This window comes from Carya illinoinensis, chromosome 14, assembly GCF_018687715.1.
Source record: "Carya illinoinensis cultivar Pawnee chromosome 14, C.illinoinensisPawnee_v1, whole genome shotgun sequence".
Classification (NCBI taxonomy): Eukaryota; Viridiplantae; Streptophyta; class Magnoliopsida; order Fagales; family Juglandaceae; genus Carya; species Carya illinoinensis.
In genome coordinates this window covers 23,536,522-23,544,793 of record NC_056765.1, presented here as the reverse complement: position 1 = coordinate 23,544,793, position 8,272 = coordinate 23,536,522, and the positions used below count along the sequence as shown (strand labels likewise).

Here is an 8,272-nt window from a genome sequence, read left to right as displayed (position 1 = left end):
GCTTCTCTTTCCAACAATAAAGTTTCCCCTAAACCTTGGGCTTTACAACATGGTTCTTTGCCCTACCAATCACAAGACTAAGGCCCAAATATTTATCATATTGTTGAGTGGCTTGAACCCCCCATAAGGCCATGATCTCTTCTTTCTGCCTTGTACATACATTCCTACTAAAAACCATACTTGTCTTTTCTTTGTTCACTTTTTCACTAGAGGCTCATTTATAACACTCCAACAGGTCTTGAATATTCAGATTTGTCTGCATATCAACCCTACAAAACAACAAACTGTCATATGCAAATAAAATATGATTTATTTTTGGAGCCTCTTTGCAGATTCTTGCACATTCCACCCCCTTTGTAAGCTCAACTTGCTTAAGTAAAGTGGTAAATCCTTCTATTCATAAGAGGAATAAGTAAGGGGATAGGGGATCCCCTTGTCTCAGCCCTCGAGATGGGTAAATGGGTCCCTTAGGAACACCATTGATCAAAACAGAAAATGAAATTGTTTTCACACATAACATTGTCAACTACACCCATTTCTCATTAAAGCCCATCCTTCTCATCACTTTTTCTTAAAAACACCACTCAACTCGATCATAAGCCTTTCTTATGTCAAGTTTTTAAAGACATATAGCCTTCTTTTTCCTTTCCTTCTCTGTCTTAGAAAATAAACCAATTCATAAGCCACAAGTACATTATCTGTTATAAGCCTTCTATGAACAAATGCACACTGTGATGGGGATATCAATTTTGGTAGAATAGCTTTCAACCTATTAGCTAGGCATTTAGACATCATTTTATACATCACATTATATAGACTAATCAGTCTATAATTAGCCACCCTTTTAGACTTCTTTTCATTTGGAATTAAAGTAATGTATGTATGACTGATATTACTAGGCATTTCACCATTATTTAGTGCCTTTCGAACAACTACAGTAACATCAGTACCAACAACATCCAATTACTTTTGAAAGAAAATGGGAGCCATACCATAAGGACTAGGCGCCTTGTAAGGATCCATCTGTTGTAGTGCCTCTTTAATTTCATTTGCAATAAAAGCCTTGCCTAAGTGGTCATTCATTTCAGGTTTAATTCTTTCTGCAATTCCTTTAAGGAAATCCATGTTGCCTCTATAATTTGCTATCTTGAATAGCTCTTGAAAAAATGCCAAGATGACATTGTCTCTTTCCTCCTCCACTTGCCACCTACTAGTTTCATCTTTAATTCCTCGAATGCAATTCTTCTTCTTTCTTTTTGCGGCTTTGCTATGAAAAAACTTAGAGTTCTAACCACCCTCTTTCAACCACAAGGCGTTGGACCTTTGCCTCCACATAATCTCATCTCACTCAAGCCATTTATTCATTTCTACTCAAATTGTATCATATTCTTCCTTCTTTAAGTAGGTTGGATCTAGATTCTACAATCGACTTGGCTTTTTTCTAGCCTTCTCAATATTCTTCTTCATATGTCCAAAGCTATTTTTGTTCCATGCCTGCAATTGCTCCCCACACTTTTGGATCTTCCTTATGGCTGTACTCATTGTTATAGGACCAGATTCTACCTTCCTAGCCTTGTCAATAATACTTTTGTAGTCTTCAGTTTCAACCCACATGGCTTCAAATCAAAATATCTTTTTACTCTGTTGATACACTATAATATGAAATTTCAATAACAAAGGCAAATAATTTGAATAAGACATTGCCTTATGTTCAACCCTAGCCAAAAGGTATAAAGATCTCCATTTCATATTTGCAAAAAATCTATCCAATCTTTCACTAATTCAATACTACCCTTCTATTTCATTACACCATGTAAATTGAGGACCTTGAAAGCCTAAGTCTGCCAATTCACAATCATCCAACAAAGATCTAAACTCTGCCATTTGTCTCTCTGGTCTAGGCTTCCCACCTCTCTTCTCTCTTGCACTTATTGACTCATTAAAATCTCCAAATAGTACCCAGGCCTGATTATGTTCCACTTGCAATGATCCTATGATAGCCGAAGTCTCATGCCTTCTTGAGGTATCTAGTTGTCCTTAGACACCAGTTATAAAACACCATTCTGAATCATCTTCCTCAAACATTGCCTTCACATGAATATGGGAATTTGAAAAATTAATTATGGTCAATTGCATATTATGCTTCCACAATAGAGCTAATAGCACTCCCAATGAATACTCTATAATACAATTTTCCATAAAATATAAAGAAATTCTCTCAAAAGTACCCTCCAATGGATCTTATATTCCATTCTTTATTTCACAGCAAAGAACCCACTAAATGTAGAGGGAACTATTCATCATTGTAAACATTTTAAATTAGTTTCTCTCTCTTGTTGTTGATTTTCTATTGGAGGAAAAGTATTAAAAAGTATAATATTTAAATGATATGAAGAAAAAATAGATAAACTGATATATGGTATATTATAAAAATCAGTACGTAAAATAGAAAAAGTGAGTTTTGGTGATATATTTTGAAGGATAAAATGAAAAATCCATTGGGAGTGCTCTAACCCTCCCCCCTTCCTTTAGTATCAATTTCCAAGCAGCTTGGAAACCCAAGACCATATTATTTTTTTCCATTTTCCGAACACTTAATCTTGTCTCTTGTAGGAATACTACATCAAGACCTTCTTTATTAATCAAGTCCCTAAGGACTCTAACTCCCTGTGGGTTTCCAAGCCCATGGGAGTTCCAACTTAAAATACTCATGGCTCCCAACAGGGCTGGTACCCAGCCACTATTGATCTCATATAATCAACACAAACATCCTATGTTTCAACTCCATCATCCTGCAAACTAACAGCTTCCCCCTTGTTGTCTGTATTTTTTAATTAATCTTAGACCCTCTTGATTCTCCCCCCTCCCTATATCTCTTTCTTTTAGAAGGTCCAGTAAAAGATATAGTACCTAAACCTAAAGCTCAAGCTCTCAACTTCCATCTCCCCTTCTATGGTTGAGGTTTAAAAGTTTGTTGAGATCTTTGGTGTACTCTAGGTGCAGATTCCTCGACATTTGCCAGGCCTATAAGCTAAGCAAGTCAATATTAGGCCTCTTTTCATTAGAGCCTATAGTTGTTGACCTTGTAACAAGGCCCGCAAGTGGCTCATGCTGGTTGACCTTCCTTCCCACCATATTCAAATCCTCTGTAACGTCTATTGCCCCCCTTTATTTAGAGAATCAATTTTACCGTTCTTTTCTGAGGTATCACTTTCAGCTAAGGTAATGCTTTTCTTCTCCCCCTCATCCATTTCTACCCTCTCTTCAATTGTCTCCTGTCACCCGTGATCCACTCCCTGAAATAATTGCTTTCCTTTGGCAGACATTACTATCGGCGACATCTTTAATGGCTCATTGCCGTCTTGTTCCTTTGCTATGCTAGGTGGTACTCGTCACCTGGTTGTGTTGGTACTCTTATTTTGACTGCCATTTGAGAACCCCAAATGTTTTATGGTTACTAGTGCTGCACGTAACCAGATCTTGAATTGTTCGTCACCCTGGTTCCTTATGGACAACTACATGCATCCTCCACTCTCATGAACAATTCTACCACAAGTAAAGCAAAACCTAGGAAGCTTCTCATACTGAATAGGAATCTAGCCTCTCTTCATTATCTTGACTTTCCTTCCTCATGCAAGTGGCTTTGTTAGGTCTTGACATATTTTCACTTTGAGAAATCTTCCCCACCCAATATCAGCCCCATCGATTACAACGTCTTCATCCACTCTGATTGTATGTCCAATACATTCACCACATTCTCTCAACATCCCCACTAATGGCAAGTTATGGAGTTGCACCCATAAGAATGCATGAACAAAATTCTGCTTACTAACTTGTCTGAAACCATCAAAAGGATTAAGCACGAACAAATGATTATAAAAAAACCATGGACATCCCCCTTCAACTCTTTGTTTATCCACATGAGTTGCAAATGTGATGATAAAAACATTTGTCCCACATCTTGAAACTTAGCTAGTTACTCAAATGCCAAATTTTTGCCATAACTGATTCTACAATATTCTTACCTATCATTTGATCAGCCCAGACCTTTCCAACCAAGTATCTCTCACCCTTTCACTTTGCTTTTGAAATTTCTTAATCTCCAATCTCTATGACCACCTCCTTCTTCTTTGTTAGATTCAACTGATCACACAATCCACCAGATTCTCCATTTTCAAACCAACCAAAAAAACACCCCCGCTATGATCCCTATCGTGCCTAAAAAAATTATCCAACTGTTTACACAATCGTCTTTTCTCTAGAGGGAAAAGGAGATGAGACTTAATATTAAAGAAAGAGGAAGAATTGCATTAAAAGTGAGAAAAAGAGAAGAAATATAAGAGACCCAACAATACAATAGGATATCTAGCTCCTTCCCCTCTATGGTGCCAACCTTAGAGTCGATAGGAGCTCTAACTACTCCATTTCTTCCCTATCTAGCTAGATTCTTCTTCTTGTCAGTCAACTCCTATATTGGATTTTCTTGAACCTCTTCACACTTTGGTGATCTCTAACCCAAATGCTTTTTATTTTTATTTTTTATATACTCATTGTCTACTCTCTTTTGTTTTGTTTGCCTCGTGTTAATCCTAAGTGATAATCAAAAAGAAAAAAAAAATATGTTTGGTGATATTTTGGTGTTTATGTTGGGACTTTGTATGTTTATTTGGAGTCCTGACTATTCCTCTAAATTGGTCCGAACTGAATCTGTGACATATTCACATTGTGAGTCACTCTCATTTGAGTCATCCTTTGATAGTTTTAGCACCATGGCTGAAGAAGAACATGATGGGAGAAGAGTGGTAAACCAAAACAGAATCCTTAAAGATTATTTGCAACCTGTTAGGGCTAGTTCACCCTCATGCATAATTCAACCCCTGAATGCAAATAACTTTAACTTTAAGCCTGGAATGATTCTCTTGATACCTTATTTTCATGGGATGGAATCAGAAAACCCATATTTGCACATCAAAGAATTTGAGTAAGTCTGTTCAACTTTAATGGATCGAACTTGTAATGAAGAAGTGATCAGGCTCAAGTTATTTCTCTTCTCATTAAAAGACAAAGCCAAGACCTGGCTAAATTATTTGAGGCCTAGGTCCATATGAACATGGCAAGAAATGCAAACTGAGTTTTTAAAAAAATTCTTTCCTATGCACAGAACCAATATACTAAAGAGGCAGATTATGAACATTGCCCAAAAAGACATTGAAACCTTTTATCAGTGTTGGGAGAGGTTCAAAGATTTACTCAATGCTTGTCCTCATCATGGGTATGAAAACTGGATGATATTAAGTTTTTTCTATGAGGGTTTACAACCCAAGATGAGACAATTTGTGGAGACAATGTGTAATTGGGAGTTTTTTTAGTAAAGAACCAGATGAGGCTTTCGAATATTTTGATTATTTATCTGAAAAAGTCTAGTCATGGGATGTTTCATATGAATATGATAGAACGGCACCTTTAAAAATAACTGGAGGTGGGAAATACAAGTTGAGGGAAGTGGATGATTTGCATGCTAGAGTGTCTATGCTTACTAAGAAATTAGAAACCATAGACATAAACAAAGTAAATGAGATTCAGGCTGTTCAAAGAGTGTTAGAAAAATGCAACATATGTGAGGATATAGGACATTCTACTAATGATTGCCCCACTATCCCAGCCTTTAAAGAAGTGTTACTAGACCAATCTAGAGCTGTTAACATGGTTTCTAAATCTCTTTCAGGTCCATTTTCTAACACATACAACCCCAGTTGGAGAAACCACCCAAACCTGAGTTGGAGGAATAAGCAATCAACTCGCCCCTCCGATCATGCACCAGGCCCTTCTCAATACGCAGTTAATCAACAGTCAGCAGTATCAGGATCACCTCAATGTCCTATTGTAGCACCTTATGGGTAGAGGAGGAACCTTGAGGACACCATCCATCAAATGGCAGCAAATCTTAAACAGTTCATGCAAGGGCAGGCCACTATCAACAACTAGACTTCACATGCTATCAATGATATTAGAGGATCCTTAACAAGGTTGACCACAACCTTGAACACCCAGGAGAAGGGAAAATTCTCTGCTCAACCACAACCTAACCCTTAGGGGCAGGTTCATCAAGTGTCAGAGGTAATGGAGAATTCCAATATTAAACCAGTAAAAGCTGTAACAACTTTGAGAAGTGGAAGAATTCTGGTAAATCCCAATCTTGACCCAACCATCATTGGTAAGGATTCTAACCCTATGCATGTTGAAACCAAAGTGAAAAACTGGCAAGCACCTGCACCTTGTTGTACAAGGCTAACTCTTATGCACAAAGACAAGAATCATGTTGAAATTTTTGAAGTTTTTAAACAAGTGAGAATAAATTTACCTTTATTAGATGCTATTCAACAAATTTTCACTTATGCAAGATTTCTTAAAGACTTGTGCACCGTTAAAAGAAAACTAAACATAAAAAAGAAAGCCTTTCTCACTGAACCAGTTAGTGCAATTATACAAAGCAACACCCTTCCCAAGTATAAGGACCCAGGTTCACTCACCATTTCTTGCATGATTGGAAACTCAAAAATTGGGCACGCATTACTTGATTTGGATTTTAGTGTAAATTTGTTACCTTATTGCGTTTATGAAAAACTTGGCCTAGGGGAGTTCAAGTCTACTTCCATTACCCTACAGCTAGCTAACAGGTCAATAAAAGTACCTAGAGGGGTAATATAGGATGTTCTAGTTCAGGTTGATAAGTTTTATTACCCAATAGACTTTGTTGTTTTTGACATGAAACTTTCAACAAACTCCCTATTTCAAGCACTTGTAATTTTGAGAAGACCATTTCTAACACTTATGATACTCTAATAAATTGTAGAAGTGGTGTGCTTAAACTAATTTTTGTGAATATGACATTGGAACTAAATATTTTTAATCTATGCAGGCAACCCCAAGAAGTGAAAGAAATGCAGGAAGTGAATATGTTGGATAGCATTAGTTCAGAAATCTGCCCCTTAACTTATCAACCCATTGATTCATTAATTGAGTTATAGAAGATATTAATGATTCAGATGATAGGACTAATGAATTATTTTTTGCATCAATTGCATGAAACCTAGCTGAAGTGCAATGGAAGCTCAAGTTTGAACAGTTACACCCAGTGGCAGAATCACTAAGGCATTCTGAAGAGCAGACCCCATCCTTGGACCTCAAGCCTTTACCAACCTAGCTAAAATATGTATTTCTGGAACCTCACCATACTTTTCTAGTGGTAACCTCTTGTCACTTAATTGATAGTCATGAGGGAAAATTCTTAGAGGTCCTAACCAAACACTAAAAGGCTATAGGATGGACATTGGCTGACATTAAGGGCATCAACCCTTTAGTTTGTATCCATAAGATTTATTTGGAAGAGGATGCCAAACCATCAAGGGAAATGCAAAGGTGGCTTAATCCCATGATGAAAGAGGTTGTGAAAAATGAAGTGCTTAAGCTATTAAATGTGGGTATTATTTACCCTATTTCTAACAGTAGATGGGTCAGCCCCATTCATGTGGTCCCAAAAAAATAGGACTGACTGTGGTAAAAAATGAAGAAAATGAATTAATACCTACAAGAGTAACCACAGGTTGGAGGATGTGCATTGACTATAGGAAGCTTAATGCTTCCTCTAGAAAAGACCACTTCCCATTATCATTTCTGGACCAATTTTTAGAAAAAGTTGCAGGCCATGTATTCTATTGTTTTTTAGATGGGTTTTCATGCTATTATCGGATTGAAATAGCCCCTGAGAACCAAGAGAAAACTACCTTTACTTGCCATTTTGGGACCTTTACATTTAGAAGAATGCCCTTTGGACTGTGTAATGCCTTAGTTACTTTCCAACGATGCATGCTTAGTATTTTCAGTGATTTAAATGAAAATAGCTTAGAAGTTTTTATGGATGATTTCTCTGTTTATGGAAGCACTTTTGAGAATTGTTTAATTAACTTGCAAACTGTTTTGACCAGGGGTGAGGAGAAGAACTTACTACTCAATTGGAAAAAATACCATTTTGGCTCAGCAGGGTATAGTACTAGGGCATATAGTGTCTTCTAAGGGTATTGAGGTTGATAAATCAAAAATTGATACAATTTCCAAGCTGCCCATACCTAAAACAGTAAGAGACATTAGGCCATTCTTAGGGCATGCCGGGTTCTATAGGAGATTTATAAAAGGGTTTAGTTTCATTTCTAAACCCTTGCATAAAATACTAATGCATGAACTGAGTTTGTGTGGACCACGGACCAACATTTTG

The 8,272-nt window shown here is 37.0% G+C and overlaps 1 non-coding gene across 1 annotated transcript; it reads right to left on the bottom strand.

Annotated features, from left to right (window-relative positions):
• Positions 1-5,168: 5,168 nt before the first annotated feature.
• On the bottom strand, positions 5,169-5,276 carry LOC122295245. Its single transcript, XR_006237907.1, has one exon. It is a non-coding gene; the product is annotated as a small nucleolar RNA R71 (small nucleolar RNA).
• Between the last annotated feature and the right edge of the window lie 2,996 nt (positions 5,277-8,272).